General features: G+C 38.9%; 1 protein-coding gene across 5 annotated transcripts in view; it reads left to right on the top strand.

Annotated features, from left to right (window-relative positions):
- The window catches only part of COL8A1 (collagen type VIII alpha 1 chain), an 83689-nt gene that overhangs the window by 36588 nt on the left and 23483 nt on the right, over positions 1 to 23618 (top strand). For 4 of the 5 annotated variants that reach the window (XR_009743479.1, XM_061453875.1, XM_061453876.1 and 1 more), the window contains one exon: positions 16039 to 16151. The exons of the other annotated variant lie outside the window; for it this stretch is intronic. The gene's annotated coding sequence lies outside the window, so the exon portion shown is untranslated. The remainder of the gene's footprint in view (positions 1 to 16038; positions 16152 to 23618) is intronic. 5 annotated transcript variants of the gene reach the window in all.

The following is a 23618-nucleotide window of genomic DNA, read 5'->3' as shown; positions in this document are numbered from 1 at the left end:
TCACCACCCTAACAGGAAAGAATTTCCTTCTTATATCCAACCTAAACTTCCCCTGTTTAAGTTTTAACCCGTTACTCCTTGTCCTGTCACTCCAGTCCCTAATGAAGAGTCCCTCCCCAGCATCCCTAAAGGCCTCCTTCAGAAACTGGAAGGCTGCTATGAGGTCTCCACACAGCCTTCTCTTCTCCAGGCTGAACAGCCCCAACTTCCTCACCCTAATCTTCATATGGGAGGTGCTCCAGTCCCCTGATCATCCTCGTGGCCCTTCTCTGGACTTGTTCCAACAGTTCCATGTCCTTTTTATGTTGAGGACACCAGAACTGCACACAATACTCCAGGTGAGGTCTCACAAGAGCAGAGTAAAGGGTCAGGATCACCTCCTTTGACCTCCTTTTGATGAAGCCCAGGATACAGTTGGCTTTCTGGGCTGCAAGCGCACACTGCCAGCTCATGTTCATTTTCTCATCAAGCAACACCCCCAAGTCCTTCTCTGCAGGGCTCCTCTGAATCTCTTCTTTGCCCAACCTGTAGCTGTGCCTGGGATTGCTCCGACCCAGCTATAGGACCTTGCACTTGGCATGGTTAAACTTCATGAGGTTGGCATCAGCCCACCTCACAAGCATGTCAATGTCCCTCTGGATGGCATTCCTTCCCTCCAGTGTATCAACCGAACCACACAGCTTGGTGTCATTGGCAAACTTGCTGGGGGCGCACTCAATCCCACTGTCCATGTCAGTGATGAAGATGTTAAGCAAGACCGGTCCCAACAGCAAATCCCTGAGGGACCCCACTCATTACTGGTCTCCAGCTGGACATTGAGCCATTGACCACAACTCTTTGTGTGCAGCCATCCAGCCAGTTCTTTATCCACCGAGTGATCCATCCATCAAATTGATGTCTCTCCAATTTAGAGACAAGGATGTCATGTGGGACAGTGTTGAATGCTTTGCACAAGTCCAGGTAGATGACATCAACTGCTCTACCCCTGTCCATCAGTTCCGTAGCCCCATCATAGAAGGCCACCAAATTGGACAGCAGGATTTCCCCTTAGTGAAGCCATGCTGGCTGTCACCAAGCACCTTGTTTTTTATGTGCCTTAGCATGCCTTCCAGGAGAATCTGCTCCAAGATTTTGCCAGGCACAGAGGTGAGACTTATCATTAATATATCCTAAACATTCACCTTACTTGTATGCATGTAATAGCACTCTGTAGCTCAGAGTTTCATCTGGCCCCTAACCCCAACACATAAATACTGAGTACCTACTTAGCCAAAAAATGCTGAGCAACAACAATTCTTTCTCCAAGTCTCTAGAAAGTTTTGAAGCTCAGCATCTCTGAAATGATTGCAGACTTTAGGCAATGACATTTGGACAATATTGGCCAAAGCTCCTTGTTTAAGCTCTAGGTATCATGTTTTTAAGGAATTTGTAAATATGAGGCAAACAAGCAGTCATTGTGTGGGCAGAAGACCAACACTGAGGTGCACACAGACAAGAAGCATTTTGATTAGGAGGATGTGATACCAATTCAACATTAGTTTGAGATTGCTGAGAGGAGTCCACCTGATGACTGATAAGTGCAAAGGTACCCATAGCTGATGTTACTTGTATCTTTGTGTTATTTTTTTAAGCATCACAAATTGTGTTTTTCCCACTCCATGGATTAAATACACAGTCCTTTATAACACACCTCAGGGCTCAAATTATGCATTTCCCAACATGATAGGCAGCACTCTGAATAATGGAAGAGGTTTTAGAACAAATATTAGACAATCAAAAACATTTTTAGAAGAATTGTTTAAAAAGCAAAAGGCTCAGACACTAACTGTACCCTATTTACTGGAGATTTGACTTGTTTCTCTTTTGCAGCAAATGGTTCTTTCATTTAAAATTTGTTGGCATTGTTCTGGCAAAAGCAGAGATATCCCTTTACCCATCATAGTTTTCACTAGTTTTTTTTAACTCAAGATAGTATTTTTTTGTTGACCACTTGCCATAGTCTTGGTAACAGTGATAATAAAACTGATTGCATTTGTTAAATGCAGAATTATGTTTACAGAGTTCCTTAACAATCTTTTATTTAGTTTCCGACCTCAAAATGTAACTTATTTTTCATTTGAGCAATCAGTGATAATGTATAAAACTGATTTCCAGTTTTGTTCAGTCAGTCATTCACAGTTTGTAGGCACAAATTTAGCTGCTTTGAATTCCACACATATCAGATGACTGGAATACACATTCAGAGGAGAGAGTGATTTTGAATATTTGGCTTTCCAAGTTGCCAACTGGAGACAGAACAGCAAGGCCAACCTTCACCAAGTGCTGCCCACCCAGAACAAGATTGCCTTAAAGTGTCTCAAATTGAGGATTAGATGCTTTTCAAAACTGTCATGTCATCATCACATATATCAGGTGTTATACTGTAGTTGCTGTTAAAAACAAAACCCCCAAAACAGTAAGGAAGGTGAGACATAAATATTCACTGCTTTTAAAAAAAAACAGGTTGCAATTTTCTGTTTGTGACAGCATTATAAAGACTGAAATCTTAATCAGATAAAATCCTTTTATTTTCCTGCCGATTGAAGATGGAGAAAGGGAAATAGAAGAAATCTGTAACATATGAGCAAAATTATCTCTAAATAGAGTGTTTAAAAATGTTTCCATCAGGCATCAGTAGATGGGTCTTTAAATGAAAGCCAAGTATTACAATGCCATCTATTTTAAGTCTTGCATTCCAAGAAAGAAAATATGAGCCAGATAAGTTAGTCTGTGTTGAAATGTAAAGTACATCACTCCCATTAGAAGGGCTGATACTGACCCAAAAGATGCTCCATGGCTCAACGGAATACCAGAGAGTGGGAAGCATAATTTAATTGTAGTCACTGTACTTCTGAATCAGCCTTCCATATAAACTTCCACTAGATAGAAAACACCTGGGAAAGCTCTGCTAGGAGAGCTTGATTCTTTGACAGCTTTGGATGGTAGCCTACATAAACAGAGAGGCAAAAAAGAAAGATGTCCTTTTTTTTCACTACAGCATTGTTTTTATGGTTGCTTCCAAAAGCCTAAATTTACAATTAGAGAGCCCTTTCTACAAGCACACCATGTAATTACATGCTCGGTATTTTCAATATATGCCCGATAATTTCAGCACTCTGCACTCCAACTCATGCTGTATTTCTTTCAGTGTTTATACCTCATTCTCCCCTGAAAGCTCTAAAATTAAAATTTTTGCATCCACGAAAGCTTCACTCCTCAGCTGTTAATCTCATGTATGATATCACTTCCTTTTGTTGTTTATAAGCAAGAAGATTGTTCAGAAATATCCTGCGTTGTGTGATCTAAATGAATTGAGAAAAAAAAAAGTTATTGAAACAAAATAATTAGAAAATCAACATGATGTCAAACTGAGACTGATTTCAGTGGTAATGACAGTAACTGATTAATTTCAGTCTGCTTAACAACGCTGTTTACATTTTCCTGCCTCTCCTTAAAGTCCATTATTTCAAAACTCAAAGGATTTCTCTTATGCACATCTGCAAAATCAATGTCAGTTCCAGATTCACATTTTGGTGGTGAATCAAGCTGGCCTCAATTCACCCAATGAGAGGCCAGTTTTTACCAGACAAACAAATTGAGGTGACTTAATACTTGTGGGGCTTAACTGACATATTTACTTGCTTTCACTGTCCTTTTCTCACTTCCAATGAATCAAACATATTACTACATGCTGTTGACAAATTGAAGATGATAGGAGAGACCAGATGAAATAAGCATTAACAACTTTAAATGAAGGACGCTCAGCTTAACTTCCTAATATGAGACACCACCAGCTCTTCAAAGGGAGGCTTTCATTTTTTGGAAAGGATTGGGAAAGACAACTAAGGTTTAAGGACTTTCTTTTAATGTAAACTAAATTCATAGGAAACTAGGCATGGTATAAATATTCTAAATTACTGCACCTTCAAAATTATCTTAGCAGCATACATACCATTACTTAATGATACAGGTATTCTATTTGTATTCTCTTTGTATAAACATTGGTAATGAGAGACTGATAAGCATATCAACAAATAAGGGATTTACTCAATTTCTTGAAAAATTAAAAAGCTGAGACATTTTTGCATGTATACTGATCTGACACATATATACAGTTGTTTACCCATACTTTCTATCAAAAATAAAGTTCGAGTCAGCTTTTTCATACAGAATTGAACAATTAAAAAAAAAAACCCCACAACAAACCAACTCACCATAATTTATTACTTAGTGTCTAGTTGTGACCTAAGCTAAGTTACAAAATTAAATACGAATTGAGATGAATTGGATTTTTTCCACCAAGTAAGTGGGAATGAGTTTGGACTGCTAACACCTCTGCACATGGATACTTACCTCTACACATCGATGAGCAACAAGACATGAGACCTAAAGCCTGGCACTGCCAGTAACTTGCTGGGAACCTTCAGGCAAACAATTCTTTCCATTTTCCTTTGTTTTCCTAACTCTGAAATAGTAGTGACAAAATTTATTTATACTTGCCCTAGAAAGTCTTGTGGCTGTAAGCTAATGGTTCTTCAGCTCTAAAAAGCGTTAGCACAAAATTGTCTGACAGGCACTTCATTTTGTTGAGAATAGAGACATCATTTAATTTTCTCCAGATGTGGCACTGCAGCATGCTCCCAAATTAATTCATACCAACCTGCAGCTGTTTCTAAACCCTGACTGGAAAACAGCAGTCTCACCTGCTAATGCTCCTTTCAGTGGGCTATTTCCATCTTTACATACATTTGTTATTATACTGTCAATTCACAGGCTTTTCCACTGACTGAGTAGGGATGAGATATCTCTGAGCAAAGACACTTGTCTCCAAATAGACCTGAGCAATAACAATTCATGAGACCTAGACTGATCTTGTGCTTCTTGCTCATGCTGGATTATACTGATCACTCCCCAAGTTCTTTCATGAGTGGCACCGAGATCAATCTCAGGCTGAGAGAAGCAACAGCATCCATGTGTAGGATACAGAAATGAAAAACACTAAGCAGATCACTTAGGCCAAATAGGGATAATTTCCCCATGTCACTTCCTAATATTTTTAGCAGAAATTAGTCTTTTTACCTTGAGGCATGAGGCTTCCAATATTTTCCTTGAGAGATTCTAATTTTTATCTTCTTGCCCCACAGCTCTACCTTTTTCTTTTCTTTTTCTTTTAGGCTGATGCAGATAGTTTTTTTCAGCATTCTTCTCTACACTGCTTCTTAGCTAAATGTGTCCTTTAGCTTCTATGAAAATCTTTTGGCTTGGTAAGTGTCCTTGTCCATTCTTGACTGCCTGTGGATCTATCTTCACCCCCACTGCATAGGCCACAGTATGTATGTTCTTACTTGTGCTACCTTTACAGAAACCATATTGCTTTTTTGCTGGTGATCTGGCACCTTGCTGTTGCAACATAACATGCTGGAGATAGATGGGAGAACAGACCAGGTCAAATTACCCTACAGGACAGAAATCTTGCATGCTGCGAAACACACTGTGCGCATCCTTTGAGTCTCCTGACCAAGTACCTTGAAGATGTGTTTCTGTAAAATTGCGTTGTCACTGGTACCAAGATCAAATGCTACAGCATATCAGTTCAAAGTATTTTAGAAGATTAGCAGTAGCTGCCGTGAGCTCTAGTCCTCAGAATTATCAATACTTTCCTAAGATATGGCTGAGATGGCTGTTTTGTCCCTTCTAAAAGCCCTGTTTACCAAAGATTTTCAACTTAGTAGGCTGCAGTTCAGTGTAAGACCCAATATCTACCATAAAAATAGTGTAAGCAATACTGATAGTTTTCTGCTATAAAGTGAGATTTACTTAAAATACTGTAGAATGCTTTCTTAGTCACATGGAGAACAGAGTTTTCTGCTGATATTACTTTATGCAATGAAAAAAGTCAGAGGACTAGTTCAAACTGAATCACACACATTTCTGCTGAGAAAGCAACAGCTGCCTCAGAGCCATTGAAGAATGAGGTCTGCTTTGAATAGCTAATGTAAGTTTATTAGGTCTGCAACATAGCAGACCTTCAGTTCTGATTTTTTGAAACATTCTTTCAATAGTTTAGCCTGGGTTTTGCACCTTTTCAGAATTAAGCACCATACCAGACTGCTTCCAACAAAGGTTGCTTAATTCCTCAGTGAAGGGGGAGTCTTGTTATTTAAATAAAGTAGCTACTGTAGTAGATTTGCAGATATGTTAAGAGTATTAACTTAAGATCTAGAGGCAGACATAGGAAGAAAATACTATAAAGCAGAAAAAAATTAAACAGTGTATTTATTGAAATGTAAAAGACATTACAACATGTGATGGGATTGCATCAGCAAAGAGCAGGTGGAACCACTACCTGTACATGCAATGTAATGCATGCTGCAAAGTGACAATTATAGTTACACTTTCTTTTAAAACACTGTCACCTTTTAAAACCTGGCTGGCCACCACCACCAATTACGTTAGGGGAAGACAATAGAAGTCACGGGATTCTCCTATCCTTTTTTATGGTCTGCAAAACACCATGCTATGTTTTCCTAAACACCAGTAGATAACCCACAACCTTTTCTGTGAAACTGGACTGGTGAATTCATCTGCCATACATTCACTGTGACAGAACAGCAGCTGCTGCATTTCCTGAGGAATCACAGCAACACAGATTATCTAGTCTAGGGCTTTCGTTGAGTGATGGGATCACTTTGCAACAGTAATTCTGGAAACAATTTTCAAGGTCAATTCAGTTTCTATTCTTCAGGTGAACACAAGTTTTAATTCTGCTTTGGTCACCAAAATGGAAGTACCTTGTAAGTACTGTGGTATTGCCTGGTGAATTACTCCAAAACCAGGATTTAAGTAGATATAGAGCAGATATGTAGTTTCTCCAGCATTTCTCCATCTTCGGCCTAAAAGAGAACCTAAATGCCACAGTCAGGCACAGAAGGTGTTGACAGTTTTGAGTTCTGAAGGACTGGGAGGGGAAATCTTTGCTGCTGACCCTTCTGCAGGAGGGGAGTTGTGTGACTTCCACCTTAACCTTTCAGGATGTAATTCTCAAGGGTAGACAATTATTTTTTACCAGGGTATAAATTATACCACACCGAAGCAACCAGACACTCTTATGCAAGGAGTGTAAGTAGGAAGAGCCCAGCAGTGCTTTCTCATTGATTTTCTTGTCTGTGGTCCATGCTATGTTATAGCAGATTGGCTGCCTCTTGCTGCAGATAAATGGATGACTGTGCATGGTCTGAAACAAGGTATTAGGCTTGTCTCCAGGCTTTGCATAAAAGCCTCACATGTGTCTGTGTGCTGAGCTAATAATACATACACTGGAAGCACACAACCAGTCTAAATTTTTTCAGCTTGTGAAAGTTCATCTGTCAGATCAGCCTCTTGAACAAGCACTCTGGGATTTTACTGGAAAAAATGATTTCAACAGAAACATTCTCTCAGCACACTCAGAAACCTGCATGCAAATTTGCTCCCTTTAAGAGAATAAACATGGGTGTTTCAGCAGACTCAGCTGCAGAAGTTTTATTGGCAGGTTATTAAAAGCTTCATTTTTTTTAAATATAATTTCAAGAAAAAACTGTAGACACAGAAGACCAATAATACTGAAATACAGAGTAAGAAAGAGACACTGGGCAAAATTCTCAAGCAAAAAACAGAGCTGGTTCTCCTCAGAGCTTGCTTTGTACAAATTATTTTTGATCTCTATCAAAGCCCATGGATTTGCATACATTTAAAAAGGAGAGAAACAATTTATTTATTTCATAAAGTGATTCATAGGATGTACAGGAATTCCTTCTACCTCCCCCCCCCCCCGATTTTTGGACAATGTCCTGCCACTAGAAGTTACAAACCATCTCAGCATTGAAAAGTGCTTTTCACCAACCACCAGTACCACTGAATGGTCTGTTTTATGACTTTTGCATGAGATGATCAAACTCTGGAATCAACCAATTTTTAGTGCAAGGTGTGACCTATCTGTTTTTTTCTACCAGGTGTTTATTATGCTATTTACATTCCTTTGGTATCTCAGCATTCCCTTGACACTATGGACATCTGCCTGTATATAAAAGCTTCATAAACTCCCCATAACCTTGTATATATATGTATGAATCATTAACCTATGGAAGATAAGTTCTGGCATGTTTGAAGTCAATAGCAAAACTTTCCTTAACTTGGCAAAGATCAGATTTTGACTCTCCCTCTGTAATGTGTCTATAGCAGGTGCCATTGCCTTTAATGCCAGTTGTCAGCAGTTGTCTTTGCTATTAGTTTCAAAGAACAGCATTTGACTTATTATCCAGCCTATTAAATATGTATTTTCTGCTGGCTCACACTCAGGTTTCGGTCCAAGGTGGAGGCTGTGACATCTGCCCAAATGACATTGCATGCTACTGGAATGAATTCCCGGCTCTGTTCCAGACTCTAGCTCTCTGTTCCTTAGCAGCTTTGGAGCTAATAGAATCATAAATTGAAGCTGATATGTATTCTGTGTGGCCAAAGAGTTGCAATAAACCTTAAGATCGGTGGATCTTCCAAAGCACCCTGCCCATTAGAAGTATTGTTTATGCCTCTGAGCTTCTCATTTGATGAACTGTCCAATACTGCATTGCATCCAGTAGGTTTCTATGCTGGCATGTTGCAGACATGTGAGCAAATCATCTGGGGATAGAAATAATAATATAAACAACTATTTTGGACCTCCAGTGCAGCTTCCAACCCAAGAGCTTTCAATAACTATACATGTTAATTAAGCTCTTCCAGCTTCCACTAGGAGGTAGTTAAATAATAATATAGTTACAGATGGAGAGAAATCAGCACAGAGCTGTTAAAAGACTTGCCTGCTGGCTGCTATGACTCCTATAGAAGCTGAATCCTCTATGTAATGAGACATTTTTTCATATGCTCTTAGGGTGCTGAAGATAAGCTGACTATGTATCTTCACATGCTCTGCCCAATTTACCCCTATCTTTCTTTTCAGTCTCAGAATAGGATCTACCACGTATTTGATACGTGGATTCTTAAAATCATGTTCTACTACATGTAACATGTAAATTATCTACATGCAATGGTAGATCCATCTTGGAAGTTACAACTGTATCGACCACTTTTACTGTGGTGCCACTCTGATGTCATCTGAAAGAAAGCTGGAACTTACCTAGAAAATGCTTTTATAACTGACATATCATATAATTTCAAATTACTTAAGATTAAAATACCAGGAATATAAAAAAGAGGGATTAACTCCTATAGTTCTTCTCCTGTATGCAAGCTAATTTGATTTTAGTACTAATTCCAGTGTAAACCCCAGAACAGAGAAGTGCTATTACCATATTCAGATAGCTACACTATGGAGAACAGTTTGGATTTAGCCAATCCATCCCACTATATCAAAATCCCTCTTGCCAAATCCAGAACAGGCAAACATTAGACTCAGTTCTGTATTTATGAAAATGTAAAATTAAATCATGAGCTAACATCCTTATGAACTTGTTCTTAGTTAATCTAAATTTGATTACATACTTGGGATCTGATTTATACTTGGGAAGATTATTTCCAGTCTGCTGGCCAGAATGTTGTCAGTATCATACAGTCCATCTTAATCCAGGATCTGTACTTTCTACACACCTTCATAATTTCAGAAGTTTTAGGATTATGATTAGCAACCTTCTTATCCTCAAAATCTTTCTATCTAACTCCAAAGAGGTATCTTTCCTTATAATTAGCATTAATATATCTTTTTATTCTTTATAGAATGGTCTTAGAAATTCATCAAAGCCTGTAGTCCTGTGGCTTTTTATAGCTGAATTATTTCTAGAAGCTCTGCTTAGTTATATTTCCTTCCAAATGTTCTTTCTGTTTCTAGGTTGTCTTTAGGAGTTCAGCTAAGTTGAAGAAGTTACTGTAATTTGCAGTCCTTGTGCTGTCTCTCACTACACAAATTTGAGAAAATCTTTAAATTCTTCTTTTAAAGTCATTAGTTAATGTTCTCATTTTTACTAGACCATTTTATTAATTAAATATATTCAATGGCTCTTTCGCGGACACCCCCTTGTCGTGGGGAAAGAGTTTGCGTGCTCCCCCTTGCGTGCTTCCGCTATCGCAGAAGAACTTCTACCTGAAAGTCAGTGTGGTTTCAGAGCTAATAGAAGTACCACAGACATGGTATTTGTTCTCAGACAACTGCAAGAAAAGTGTAGAGAACAGAATAAGGGGCTCTATGTAACTGTCGTTGACCTCACCAAACCTTTTGACACTGTGAGCAGAAAAGGCCTGTGGCTGATCTTGGAACGATTAGGTTGTCCCCCCAAGTTCCTCAAAATGATTACTCTGTTACATGAGGATCAACAAGGCCAAGTCAGATATGGCAATGCACTCTCTGAGCCCTTCCCAATAACCAGTAGTGTGAAACAAGGTTGCATTCTCGCACCAACTTTATTCACAATCTTCTTCAGCATGATGCTCCAAAGGGCTACGGTAGACCTCGATGAACAAAACGGCATCTATATTCAATATTGCACTGATGGTAGCCTATCCAATCCAAGGCGACTGAAGGCCCACACTAAGACCCTAAATCATCTTGTCCGTGAACTGCTTTTTGCTGATGATGCCGCCTTTGTTGCCCACACAGAAGCAGCTCTGCAGCGTTTAACATCTTGCTTTGCAGAGGTGGCTGAGCTTTTTGGGCTGGAAGTCAGCTTGAAGAAGACAGTAGTTCTCTACCAACCTACACCACAAGAAGATTACCATCATCTCCACATTACCATTGGTGATTCAGAACTTAAGTCAGTTCAGCAGTTCAGCTATCTGGGAAGCATTATATCCTCGGACGCCACGGTTGACAAAGAGATAGACAACAGAATAGCAAAGGCATATAGAGCCTTCGGAAAACTCCATAAAAGAGTCTGGTGCAATAAACACCTGAAGAAAAGTCCAAAGATCAGTGTCTATAGAGCCGTTGTACTGTCTACTCTTTTATATGGGTCTGAACCATGGGTCATCTACCGTCATCACCTGCAATTCCTCGAACGCTTTCATCAGCGCTGCCTCCGTACAATTCTAAACATCCATTGGACTGACTGTGTGTCAAATGTTACTGTCCTCGAACAGGCAGGGGTCACCAGCATCGAGGCCATATTGCTGAAATTGCAGCTGCCCTGGGCAGGGCACGTCTCTAGGATGAAGGGTCACCCCCTCCCTGAGATCGTGTTTTACGGTGAACTTGCCACCTGTAGCCGCAAGAGAAGTGCCCCAAAGAAGAGATATAAGGACTCCCTGAAACAATACCTTAGCCTTGGCCATATTGACTGCCATCAGTGGTCCACCTTGGCTTCCAATTGAGAGACTTGGAGACACACCATACTGTTGTCTCCTTTGAGAACTCACGCAGAACTAGTCTCAAGGAGAAAAGACAACCTAGAAAGAATGGCGCTCTGCCTATACCACCCAAGGAGACCTTTCGCTGTGCTTTTTGCAGCTGGATTTGCCTATCTCACATTGGCCTTTTTAGTCATCAGCATGCATGTAGTAAGCGTGGGTAAAGCCCTTCTCAAATCTTTGTTCGCGAAGTCAAGCCATGATGATGATATTCAATGGCATTTTATTTCATTACTCATACATGGCATCTGAGCATCATTTCTGACTTGTCACACGCTCACCTTATAACTGTATTTTTAAAGCCTTTAATTTGCATAGCAGTACAGCTCAGGGTCTACGACAGTCACATATGTAAATACCACCTATACAGCCACATCAAGTGACGAAATTTTGGAATAGAAATTCCAATCATGGTAGAAACACAGTGTGTACTGTAAGTTTGAATTAGCTAAGATTTCATGGGATAAAAATAATTCAATACTTGGAAAAGTGCAGGCTATGCTTTTTGAGGTTAGGGAGGCAAAGGGCAGGGGAACATGAGATCCAGCTGAGCTCACAGGGCAGATCCTAAGAGAAACACAGTGTCATGATTTCTTCAAACACACAGGCAGTGTTTCTACTGCTGGCCCTGGATAAGGCTTCCTACTCCTGTAGAAACGAAGGCTGACTCACCGACTAAGGCACTACCCCGAGTCAGGAATACTTCCGTCTTATGTCCTACATCTCATACACCTCTTGGCCAACCTTGATGGGGGGGATTTATCCTCATTCCAGCCATAAAATGGGAGCAGTGCCTCTTCTCTGCCCCACAAGGTACTGGGAAGATAAATATGTGAATATTTAGGTACTACTGTAATGATAACTAAATAAGCCACTGGCATAAGCTTATTGGGTACTGTATTACCATGGAGAGGAATTCTCCTGCTTGCTTGTAATGGGAAATTCCTAAAATCTTGCCTTAAAAGGAATAGACAACAAACAGCATGAATCCCTAAGGAGATGAAAGGGATATCATACTTTACAGTCCACAGAGGCATTTTACTTCCAAAGGTGGCATTTTGAACATATTCCCAGTCATTTTCTCTATAAACCTGGAAGCATTTTACTTTAGATAAAATATACAAATATAATATTTCTACTTTTTTTATTAATAATAATAGACCATGTTCTTTTTCATTTCCTCATCCCAACCTGAGTAGAAAACTCTCATCTGTTTTAGCATGTTTCATTGCTTTGATTTTACTTAAGAGAAAAATATTGATAAAAAGCCACACACACAAATTTTCCTGCAATTTATATTTCCACCAGGTTAATTTAAGCCCCTGATTCAGCAAAGGAACTAATCATGTGCACAACTCAATTTATAATACTCTCAAAATTAAGTGAGATACATGTTTAATTACTTTTCAACTCAGTGCTTTAGAGACTTGAAAAGTTTTTATGATGTGAGATTCTGTAATGCTACCATAGAAACTATTTGGCAATTTATTTTTCTTTAAGCTTTTCCATTTGCCAAAGATCAAAGAGGTAGAGTGTCAAATATTCTGTTGTCTGCTATCAGCAATGGATGATAGAATTTACTTTTCTTTGTTTCTGCCTATGCAGAACTGCCTATGCCTATGTAGATGCCAGTCAAAGATGTTCTTTGCTCTGATATTTCATTATATTTAGATTTAGATTTATATTGTAACAATCCTTTCAAATAGGATATCCAGAAGTTAGCACAGTCCTTATGGCTACCATTTTTAAAGGCAGATTACATTAAAGGATGTGGTGTGGTTCAGAGTTTAGCCAAACAAATAAAACAGCAAACATTGGCTGGTGCCAATCCAGGGAAGTAACACTACCTATACCTGTAGTAAATAGAGCACATTGGTCATTGCACCCCATATTAGTGAGTTACGCTTTCTGACTTTTTATTAGATTACATTAAATGTGTGCATTTCACTTTTCATTATAATATGAGACTAAGCTGCTAAAAATTGCAGGATGGATAAAGAATTGGTTTGTTGAGATTGGCAGTGGTAAGGAACTGGAAGTTTACTTTTGGGTTTTGTTTTTGTTTTTTAAGAGGCATGCACAAATAACCTGACTAAAATTACACCATGCACTTTACACCTAATGTTTCCTTTTACAGGTACCTCTCCCAGAAATAGCTAGTTTTGGCTGGCACTAGCAAATGTTTGAATGTATTGGGTAGAATAAGGAAAAATTTCAAGACAAAAATTCAGCAGACTTAACACAGCTTGGATTTCATCATAAACTTGAAATTCTGTCCAAGTTCATGGTGTAGAAACACACCAGAGAGAAACACACAGGGATACATAATTCTGTCCTGAACGCCTGGCAAAATTTCTGTCTGGACCAGTAATATCTCCTTATAATCTTGGCATTTGACAACCATGACAAACTCAATATTGTGGGGTTTTTTTGGTTTTTGTTTTGTTTTTTTTGTTTTTGTTTAGTTTTATTCTTTTGTGAAGGAATATAAAAATGCTCTTACCTCAGTGTTGCTTAAAGTTTTGGCTATGTTTCAAGCATCTCAAAACATTGAGAATAATTGCAACATTGTGTGCTGCCAGTATTTGAAGTACAAAACTCTCTGTTTTTCTCACACAGTATTTGAAAAAACATTTTGCACCTCAATAGATAGTTGTGGGTTTGGATCATAAAGCACTAAGGGTTTTGATCTGTTCTCATTCCTACCCCTTGTGTCTCATTTTTTCTCATGGCTTTGAACAAAATATTAATGTGACTCATCTGTCACAAGTAATTTTCATATCCTCTATCCTCTATTTTGGTGTGTGACTACAGGGAAGCTGCAGCTATGTAAAATTATTTGTGTATGTTCTCTCTAATCCCATGAAGTCAGTAACTGCAGCACGGATGGTACAAACAGGAGGGAGGAATGAGCTGTTGTTTGGCTGAAATGCCTAATCCCTCTCTCCTCAGGCTCAGGCAAAGTAGCTCACTATCCCCTTCAGTGTGGCAGCTCTCCATTTTGCTAACTATTCAAAGCTACTTCTCTGACTTTGTAACTTTTCCTTCATCCACACAAGCAGCTGAGCCAAAGCCCCTAAACACCTGCAAGCTGCAGAGAAGTTTGTATCCAAAGCTGAACTCTATAGCTCAGACCCGTCTCTGGAAGTGCCAAATGGGTGTAGATGTGTTCTGTACTACTGACTCATTGTTTGAAGGAGAAGTCCTGTTTGGCAGGATGAACAATAAATAGCTACTCTTCATAAAAATAGGAAGCAAATGGCAGTGTGGTTGTGCATAATGCTCTGGCAGTTTCTGTTCTCCAGGCTTCAGAATCCTCTCAGACAGATGCCAAATGCACATTTTTTTGTACAGCTCAGGTGCACTGGATGAAACCAACTGCAAAAAATCGACTGCATTGTCTCCTATTGGTTCCCCAGGTGGCAGTGCATCTTCTAAACTGCACCACAAACTGAACAGGGTCCTCTTGTGAGACATGTTAGGAATCAAGGGAAAATTACCATGGATTATCTACCAAAACAAGGGCATATTGAGGGCCAGGTCTGGTATTAGCAGAGAACTGAGTTGGCAATCATTACAGAGATTTTTTAAAATACGTTTGACACCAGAAGCCAGAAAGCTTTGTCATCCCTAACCTAATCTGTCATCTAAACCAAAGGGCCTGGAAAGCAGTTAATTTCTGCAAAGGCTCTGGGCTTTGTGAGGAAGGCACCCACCTGGTTGCCACCATGCAACAGCTTCTCCCTAGCTCTTACCTAGCAAAGCATTCAAGTGTGTGCCCACAATCCAGAAGGAGCCCAGGTCTCCAGAAGTCACCCTCCAGGACTTTATTACACACAACCCTAAATATCTCAATGACAGCTGAGCCCACCAAATCACAGAGACTCTTCCCAGTCCCGTCAGTGGGATTTGGGTCAGGTGAAGTATGTATGACTTGGTAGCAGCTCCCTGAGAGTGATTAGCCTATAAAATAGATATAGGACATTAACAATGCCTGTGTCTTCTTTTGTTAGCACCCTCACATTACAAATGCAGTCATACTTAGGTCTTTGTATGGCGATTCCAAGCACATTTTCTCAATACAAGCTTCTTGGAAACATTAGAGTTTATGCTGCATATTGCATGAAGGGTTTCTACGTACATTTTCATGGGGGCAAAACACGTGGAGAAAGATGAAATTAGGTAAAGGGTTTTCAGCTGTCCTTCAAACTGAAAATGTTATACCTAGTAATCTGGAAAAGCTATGCAGTGTCTCTGCAGAAGGGTGGGAACAAGGCTCAAGGCACTCTTATTGAAATGTAAACCCATATTTTGATTTACAGCATAATTATTACAGGATTGCCAAGAAGAACACCAAACATCCAGATTTTTATTCCATATTCAAACTGCTACGTAAGTTTTTACAAGCATTGAGTAAATAAACAGACTACTCAAAGTGAATGAGCTGCCAGGTTTTCATGCTTCTGAACAGTAGACCTTGAATACAAACCCTGAATATGGAGTTAAAAGACTATGTTAGGCCCCAGTGTTTGATGTTCTTGGTCAATATTCCTTAATATTTCTGAAGAAACAAAAAAAAAGGATAGGGTGCTCATACATTTCTTATAAGCTTTCTTTTCCCCCTAGGGACCAACATAAAATCAACAAAGTAACAACGGGCCTAACACAATCAGGAAATCTAGGTCTCTTAAAGTGAAAAGCAAACAACCTGTCCTTCTGCCCTTTCCTGAAATCTAAATGTAAGTATATTCAGCTTTGAAATACTAAGTAAATTCTACATAATGCCAAAAAACAAAGCACAATGGCTTAAAAACTGAAGTTGTCTTAAAGCTGCCACATTCACAGGATGTGATATGCTATTCAAGTGTTCCTTATATAACAAAGCTTTTGAATTTTGAGTAGAAAAATATATGGTACATAAATTTTGGTGATAATCCTCAGCAGCATTTTTTTTTCCTAGGTAATTAAAGAAATCTACATTTTCAGTCATTCATTCACACATTGTTTAATAGGAGAGAACATGTAATTTTGGTGTGTCATGCTTGTTTAAAGAATCTTATTCTAACTTTATTTTTATGGTCAGGAAAGAGTGAGGACTGGTTTCACAAAAAAAAAGAAATGTCAAAAAGCAGTAGACCCTGGGAGTAGAGTGGACCATGCTATTGGTGTGCTTTTGACATCTGAAATGCGTTTGTACACGTGTCTGCTTCCGTATGTCTGCACTTGTAAAAGTAAACAGCGGTAACATTAATTGGAAAATCCATGTTTAATACAATGTTTAGTTTAGCCAATAATGGGAAGAATATTTAAACATCATTCTCAGCCTTAATGGAAAAGTTTCTGACAACGAGACATTAGCTCATAGTATCCACAGTCATCTATGCTTATGAGTATTGTTTGTTATCAAGTGTGACTTTTGGAAACAAAAATGCATTATTGCTTAACAAGCTGCACTGCAGTAGTGTCCTGCACTCTGTTTTGCTTTCTAGATAATTAAAAGAATCCACATGTTAAGAATCAATCAGAAAAATTCCTCAGACTTTCTGAACATTTTTTATTTTGTTTCTCTCTTGTGGAGAAATTCTACGCAATTTGTCTGACACTAAACTATTAAAATCACAGAAACATGACTCTAGAAACACATAGCTCTAGACTGTCAGCCCTGACAGAGGTCCCACTCTGTGAACACACTGAACTTCTCCTGGCAGCGAGGTGGACTGGTGCAGGACCAGGATATTGGGATCTCTGGCAGAGTCCACTGGACACTGGAGCTGTCCCTGGTAACTGTTTCACCCAGAATTGGCTGCTGTGACCCACCCTACATTGGGTGCTATAAAGTCTAACTAGGAAAAAAATTAAATAAATTTTAAAAAGAAATTGTATAGCCCAAGGCTCTAGCCCACAAAATATTAATAAAGAAGAAAACACTTCCCAGCTAGTATTTACACTCTCCCAGAGCATCCATAAGAAAGTTTTTGAACCCAGTCCGTCCAGCAGTTAAACACTCATCTGTGAATGGCAGTGGGCTTTGATAACCCAGCTGCAATGTTTCTGTAGCAGTTGATGAAAAGAACCTTTTGATAAAGACTTTCTGGTGTCCTGTAATAATACAGATCATGTTAAAGAAAGTATCACATGTTCAGTATTTTAGAGTCCTTTACCTACAGGAGGTGAAACAGTAATATAGGCAATTAAATATACTTATTAGACAGAAAAAAGCAACAGTTAAGCTAAGCATTGCAAATTAGCATCAGCCACTTTTCATGCGTGACAGAATTGCTTTGAGGAAAACAAACAGTGTCTTCAACTATTCATGGATATCAAGGAACAGGGAGTTAACAGGGGAAGAGATGGTTAAAAGTTCTGGAAAATGTTGTTATTTCCTTTTTTTTTAAATCTATTCCAATGAATAGAGAAGAATGTCATCAAAACTTTCAGCTCTGGATAGAAATATCCTTCAAATTACAAGGAAACAAATCTGTAGCAAGAATACAGAAATCTGTATTCTGTATCTATAGCATTCAGTATCTGTATCAAGAATACAATGCTACTGAGTGTAGCATTCCATATCTGTAGCAAGAATACAGAAAAGTTTCAGACTTGAGCATCAACTGGGAGATAGACTTGAAAGGCATTTGGGTCCAATAGAAATCCTGAGCTGCTACCAAAATCAACAGTCTAATTGTATCATCTGAACCTGGGGCTTAACTTTTGGGTTTCCTGTAGCAAAATCTTGCCACAAACAGCTCTGCTGTTTTTTCTCTAATAAAATAAAACACAGGAAAACTAAGATAAATACAAGAGACAATGAAGATGAGTATGTAGCTCCCAACATAAGGTTAGATAAAACTCATGAAGATACTAAATAATACTTGTCAGTTCTAAATAGCTGATATGACAATTCTTTAAAAATAAACAATCAAACATCTGAAAGTAATTTCTAGGGATTTATTTTATTTAAGCAATAAGGTATTTTAAAAATGTACTCAGAATGTCTAGCTTGGTTCAGATTGCTTTGGTTTTCTACACAGTGTCATGGTAGTAACTACCCACCCAAATGTGGTATTTCAATAATTCTTTTAAATGAAAAAAAAAAACAAAAAACAACCAACAACTGAAACGAAGAAAAAGGAAGCAGAACTATTCAGAAAGGTTACCAGAACACACAGTTTAACTTCAGGCACTTTCTAATCTGATCAGGGAGCAGAATGACAAAAAAATGTGCTGAATTCAGAGGCATTGAGTCAGGTGATAAAGTTATACAACTTTATGTGGGTTTACTGAGGTCATATCACAAAATCAAAAGAAAACCTAAGAGCCTGAAAGTAATGTGGTTGGTTTATGAAGTCCAATATTCCTTCTGTCTGTCCTTTTTCCTGTTGAACTGCCTTTTATGCCTCTCAGTGTATAAACTTGTTGAACACAGTCATCTACTCTGTCCTCAGTTTCCTCTTCATTTTCTCTTACTTTATGTTCCTCCATTCAATCCCTGCTTATCTGATAATAAGGATTATTTTACTGGTCTGCCTTTTCCCTGTCTGATTTGGGGAGCTGAAAGTACTAGATGATTTCCAGTGAAACTTAAACCCCAAATTACTCTTGTGTTTATGGAAATGTTACCTTACATTTCCAGGACTGCTGATTTTAAACAGGAGTCAGTTACTGGACTCCTTGAGTCACTCGTGAAAACCTAGCTTCAGATTCCTCTCAGCAGCTCTGTATGGGAGGAAATTAAGGGGGAATTACAAAAGAAAAATCCTTTCCAAACATAGCAGTGTTATTCAATAACTTAGAAATTTACTTCTCTTTTCCTGTTGGTGAATGTGGTTTCTTTAACTAATCCAAGCAATATTGTGAATAAACCCAATGGTTGCTTTTGTCTGTGTTTTGAAGAAGAGGGGCTTGTTTAGGGCTTTAGTAGTGATAACTGACACATAAAGCTCTAGTACAGAAGGACACAGAAAAAAAACAAGAACTTGCCTTCACAAATCATTAGAATTGGGGATGTTCCATAGATACCTCCTACTTGCTGCTATTAACCATGATGACGAGTTTATGATCCCAGCCTGTGCAAAGCTGTCCTGGGTTCAGAAGTAGCAGTCATTTTCCTTTGTGGAAAAACATGACTGCTACTGAAGAGACCTGAAGGGCCTGATGCTCATTAAATTCTCTGCTTCTCTAGTCCCCTGTTCCCCAGACAACCTCACATGTGCACACATGTACACAATTATTTCTGGTCTTTCCATCAAGTTCATCAATAGCACTGTGGTGATACACAGTGACTGCCCCTTTGCAAAGTGGGGAGAAACAGCTAACTCAGGGTTGCTCATGGTGAAAAGAGACTTCAAGCCAGTAGGCAACAGCCTTTTATACTGGTAACAGGAAGTTCATGGAAGACTAGAGCAGTATACCTGTCTGATTTGGGAAGCAGTTGTACCAGACAGTAGGTCTTCTTATGGGTCTTGCATTAAGCACAAATCCTCCTGTTTATGTGCTGAAGCATCTGGTTTATTAACAGCTAGCTCATTAACAGCAACATATAGAGCATATAGCTGCAGTCATCACTTTGCAAATGTTTTCCACACATTTTCCATACTTTCCACGTTCAGGGAAAAGTAGCATTAAGCGAACAGTCTTCTTTCAAAAGCCTTATTGACACAATTTGTCATATAAAGAGTCCTTGTGAATTCACTGAGTTTCTTTAGGAAACACCAATATATTTTCTATGCAGGAGTCTCTATGGAAATGTCCCCTTTTAAGTCAGTTTTCTAGACCCTAAAGAGTTCAAACACAGAACTCACTAATAACTCTGTCTTGTAAAATTCAGGGAATGCTACCACAGAATTAAATTAGATTTGAAATACAGTCAGAAGAATTTCCCAGATAATAATGATAGTTCAGCTAAAATATTTGCTATATAATTCAAGCTTCTGTTTAGTTTCAAAGGAGTTCAGTGTAATCGTTGGGTTTATTTAAGTAACAGGTTATCATTTTTCAATTGCAAATGTTATGGAAATAAATTCAGAACATTACATTTCATACTAGTCTTGTACAGAATCACAGAACAGTTGAGGTTGGAAGGCATCTCTGGAGGTTATCTTATTCAATACCCGTGTTCAAGCAGGGACATCTGTACTGGTTGGCCAGGACCAAGTCCAAACGGATGGAGATTCCACAACCTCCCTGGGCAACCCATATCACTGCTCAGTCACCCTCACTTTTCTACTCACTCTACACTCACAATTTCTACTTTATACATGCAAAATTCCCCCGTACTTGTTCACTGCAACAGTCTAGTTCATGATTTACAAGGGGTGAATGGAGCCCAATGCTGAAATCAGCATTTTAGTTGAGAAGCTAATGCCATAGTTTACTGAATGCGTTTTTGGACCATTTACTCTGTAAGTCACCTGTGTATTCCTTATGTAAATGGGAGATGGCATAAATTGGGTTAGCTGTGCAGCAGCATGGCATCAGCATACAACATGGGAATAGGAGCCATGCCAGCTGATGGCAAAGCCAAGTCTTTCCATAGAATACTTGCTTTGGGTGCGAAAAATGTATTTCATACTAATTTGCTTGCATTACAGCTATATTTAAGCAATCCACAACATGGAGACTTAGTATTTTGATCCTGAAAAAGTATTTTGAACACCTGAAATGTGCTCAGGTTTCCCTTCTTATGCAGTGTTTGTGAAGCTGTCTCTCGATAGATGATAAAGTGGAAAGGCAAAGAAAAGGCAACAGCATGAAGCCTGTGCTGACAGTGTAAACAGAGATTTGAGTTTAGTGGACAAAGTTCACAGTTTGCAATGAAAGGTCATGAGGATTTGAAGCATTTTTGGTATTTTGTCTCTGCTGTCTGCACAGTAGCAAGCAAATAAAAAAAGAAAACCACCCACTGATAGTCAGCTTCCAATTCTGTATATTTGGCATCCCTGCTCAGCCTGAAGGAACACGGGAAGCTGTGTTTGGCATTCTGTGATTTTTTTGAGGACATGCCATCCTAACAAAGCTCTAACACTTACTCAGCCCCAACTTCCCTGATATTATTTTGTGTGACATTGAATAAGCTAAAAGGCTTGCCCAGCTTCAGTTAAGCCAAGTGGCCTGCTTCAGAGTTGCTGAAAGTACAGTTCCAAATTTAGCATGATGAAGAGTCCTAAAATGTTAACTCTCAACATGTTGTGTTCTTCTTTTCTCAGCCAGTATACAGTCACATTAAAATACCAAATGCTTTAATGAGAAATCTCCTTAAACCAAAGGATTCTTCAGTCTGATTTTTATTACTATTTTTATTATAATTTTTGTCTGCAGTGAGTTCATTCCCTTCTCTAGATGACATTATAACATATCCTTTTAGGAAAGGTTTAGCTCTGGCCTGTGAAACATTGAGAATGACATTTTTATTTCCTAGACTCAACTAAAGTTAAACCAAATGGTTTTCATGGAGGTTATGTAGCCTCAGAAATCCAAGGAAGAGTGTTATTACCTATGTACCTAAGAAGTGAGTACAGTTACTGCTTTTTGTGAAATCACTACTTCCAATATTCAAGCCTGTACCACAGAAGTAACAAATGAGGAAAAAAAATGTTCCATATTAATCTTGTCTTTGGATGCATCTCTCCTGGACTCAGAATATTCACAGATATCTTAGAGAGTGAATGGAATTAAATAGTCAAAATAGGACAGTAGGTGAGCCAGGTATTGGCTATTTTTTTTGCAGAGTGTATTCTCTTAATCTTCCAAATGAGATTTTTCTTTGCATTCCTTAGCTATGCATCCCCTGGTGTATCTCAGAATGATCATGCATTGGGAATTTATTGTGCATGCTATGAGTGCTAAACACTTGAGCCCATGTTGTGCCTATAAGGATGAGAGACATCTGATGAGCTCTTCCCTGTAACTCCCACTGGCATACCTGACAATACCATGAAGAATCTATTTCCAATCTTGGAAATACTTGGATACTTTGCACAACCTATCCTTCAATTTCAGGCAGAATATGTGTTCCAGCTAATGTGCAACATATACCTTTATACCCTTCTTGAGACATCTTTTTTGTGCCTTGAGATACAAAACATACTTCGTTGTTGGGTCCCTTCATTAAATTTTCTTTACTGTTTGAAACCTGATCTCCATTCTACCTGGCTTAAAAGTATAGTAGTTACTCACTCAAGTGTGCAGTGGTTGTAAAGAGCTGGAGATAGGTCTCACCAGACAATCCTGACTTTCTTTTCGTTTTAAATTCCTCTCCCTCCTCACTTTTTACCTAGATATGGATCACTGCTCAGAGATTTAGTGGTGCTGAATGGAGCAGAATAGACACCTGATCATACAGGTTTCCTCCTCCTACCATGGTCAGTGTGGAATGCAAACACCATTTCACATGTGATTAAGCCTAGCTAGGAATGAATATAATCCCCAGGTGAGAAGTATAACTGCACAGGAACTGTAAGGCACACTCAAAACTAATTCCCTTTCTTCCCTAAATATAGAAAGATCAATGGACCGGTGCTCACCATTTTCTACCTACCAGCAGAAAAATTGTCAGGTTTTTATGTGCTCACAGCAAAGCACGTTCTAACCTGATACACTTCTAGGGTAGCTAGAGAGCAAAATCCCTTGCCTTTTGACAAACAAGAGACAGTGCCTGAAAATCTAGAGAGAGACTAAAAAGACAGGAAGCAAGAAAGGACTAAAAGGGAAGGTATTTCTAACGCTTAGCTTGTATCTTATTTGCACTGGCCAATATGAGGAATACACTGTAATGAGCTGTCTGTAGGTGATTAAAGTAACTGGGAGAAGGCTCTTCTCCTTCAAAGGCATAGGTGAACACCGTGTATTTAGATCAGATTTTACCTTTACCAGAAAGAAATATCTTTATAATTTATCACGACATGATAGTTATGACTCAAAGGCAGTGTAACACAACTGTGTCCCAGCCAACACAGACCATAGCACCTATATAAGGGACAATTACGTGAACGTGGGTTTCACACAAAAATGCAAGCAGAGCGTTAAGCCTGTGTCTGTGCTTGAGTGGATGGCTCACGCCACCTACGGGGCAGCTTCATCAGCGAGACACGGCGGCTCTCAAGGATCTCCTGTGAAAACCCAGTATACTTTCCATACTGATCAAAAAGGGCACCAGTGGACATCTGAATTAGCTGTAGTACCTATTTAAATACATATACACCAGTAAG

The sequence above is a fragment of the Pezoporus flaviventris genome, unplaced genomic scaffold (assembly GCF_033815535.1).
Source record: "Pezoporus flaviventris isolate CSIRO_AGI_PZ_B2104156 unplaced genomic scaffold, CSIRO_AGI_Pfla_v1 ptg000015l, whole genome shotgun sequence".
Lineage (NCBI taxonomy): Eukaryota > Metazoa > Chordata > Aves > Psittaciformes > Psittacidae > Pezoporus > Pezoporus flaviventris.
This window is presented reverse-complemented; position numbering and strand designations above follow the sequence as displayed.